This window comes from Apium graveolens, chromosome 10 (assembly GCF_009905375.1).
Source record: "Apium graveolens cultivar Ventura chromosome 10, ASM990537v1, whole genome shotgun sequence".
NCBI lineage: Eukaryota > Viridiplantae > Streptophyta > Magnoliopsida > Apiales > Apiaceae > Apium > Apium graveolens.
This window is the reverse complement of record NC_133656.1, coordinates 152,608,956-152,611,368: the sequence shown is the minus strand read 5'-3', so window position 1 is coordinate 152,611,368 and position 2,413 is coordinate 152,608,956.

Here is a 2,413-nt window from a genome sequence, read left to right as displayed (position 1 = left end):
AATTATTTTATGGTACAACTTTTATAATTTTCGAAATTTTATTTTATTTTATAAAAGTAAATCTTTGAAAATAGTTGTTTAGTAATTAGCAATTTACATGGATACCCATGCATGCAAATACCCTCCCATTCAACTTAAAGACTAAAAAGACAATTCCAACCCCACTAACTCTCATTTTGCTAGCCAAATTACTTCTTTGTCCTTGCATGCAAAATGACCCAATCTTGCTAGAGGGTTACTTTTGTCAATTACCAACTCCACTCACATTTAGTCAAATGAAAACCATAAAACAAGCACAAGTTATCATGATCATTTTATTTTTCACTCCACACTCCACCCTCACCTCACTCTCTCCACCCTCTCTTCTCTTCCCTCTCGGATAAACCCCTTCCCCCATCCCCTTCATTTTTTCTTCAACAAATCCTTTCCATTCTAGTGTAATTTCACTACTCATTAATATAAAATAAACTTTCCAAGAAGTTCCATGTTAAGTCGAATTTATGAGCTAATAATCCCATTGTTTAGTCGAACTTGTTTTTGTGATCATTGTGAGTTGCATGTTAAGTTTAGTTTGCATGTTGGTGCTATAGGGCATGAATGATCTCCATTCTTGGTTGAGGACTTATTTTAGAGTCTTATAGAAGTAAATTTGCCTTGGTTGAGATTTAATTCGTGGTTTTGAAGTGGGAGTTAAGGTGGAAAGGCTAAGATAGAATCCTGATTTTTTTTTAGATTTGCATGTGAGTTGTGTGTTGATTTTTGAATGGGCATTTATTAGGCATTGTTAGGCCCAATCCACGAGGAGTTAGTAAGTGGGTTTTAGTTGAGTCTAGAAGCCATAAATTAGAGAAACCAAACCATTTAGTGAGGTGCACACACCAAAACTTAGATTCTGCCAGAACAGGGGACATATTGAGTTTAGTACCTTTTGGAGGACAAAAAGTTGGATTAAGAGTAAACCCTCATTAGGACTTGATTATTATTGATACTGGGGAGTTTAAGGAAGAGTTTCAAGTCGAACAATGGAGGTTTAGAGTTAGAACAAATGAGTTTAAGTTAGTCCAAAACAGGGCAGTTTTCAGGACACCCATTTAGAGTTGTGTCAACTTTGAGGTTAGGTCCAAGAAAATCTAGGAAGGCCCCTAGTGCCATTCTAATTGCACAAGTTAGCTTATAGACTTAAAAATCCAGTAGGTCAGTTTTGGTTTGGAATATTTGAGCTTTAGTGGTGTCAACAGCCGAGAGTCGCCTAAGGTGTCGTGATAAGTTTGCAAGTGAGAACGTTTTCTTTTAGCATTTAGTTTTGTGGACCCTATGAGTGAGGCATGAGTGAGCCCTAGTGTTTGAATTTAGATATAGGTCAGTAGAGGTTTAGGCCAAGGTTTTGGCTAAGAGAATTGGAACCACCAAGTGTAGGCCCTTCAAGAGTCGAGACTAGTTTAGTAGTGTGTCGCAAGTAGAATTGTGGAGATTTGAGAGTGAGATCATTCAAGTCCCGAATAAAGCACCAAGTCTAAATAATAGTATGAGTATACCTATCTGTGTTATGTGCTCCAAGGTGCTACTATATGTATATGTGTATGGTATTGTGTGTTAACTTAGTGTCTTACACAATATAAGATACTAAGCGTTACTTGGAGACAATTTGTGCATTTAGTGTTAGGATTGTTTGGTGTCATAAGAGTCCGTAGGAATGAGGGATTCTTATTATTTTGTAGGATTGAACGAAGATAGGAAGCTTGTCGTTAAGGTCGAGTAGTGCTCCCAAGAAAAGTCGTGTGTAGTCAAGCCTCTCAAGGCAAGTGTCCTTCCCTTGTAAACTTATATTGTGCAAGTGTACTCTTCCTTCATAATGATATTATGCAAGTGTTTCCCCCTTATTGAATTGATATTATGCAAGTATATTTCTTTTGTTAATAATATGTTATGCAAGTACCCCGAGATACTTATTGGAACCATGATAGCTTGCTTGAATTTGATATTGCCCATTGTTGTAAGTACCCGAGCTTGATTTGAGTTAGTATAATTGGTATACCTTGATCACCCCAAACTCATTCAGAAGCGTTTCATACCTTTAATAATCATTCATATACCTTGTTGTATTCCCCTTGACTTAGTTGTTGTGAATATGTTGTGTACTTGATGATCACTTAAACAAAACATCTAAGTAGATTTTACATAGGGAAATAATGTAGCACTCGACGGATAAGAATTATAGTCCCGACGGATAACTCATTATAGTCCCGACGGATGATTAACTTATTATCCATCGAGTGAGTATCTTATGTAATAATAAGTTTGTAGCACAATGATGTATGCACCTTTGTATAAAGTCTGTAGTAGCATATAAGTCATGTTGACTTTATCTAGATATGCAGAATAGGTTGATTAATTATACATAAGTAATGTCTTG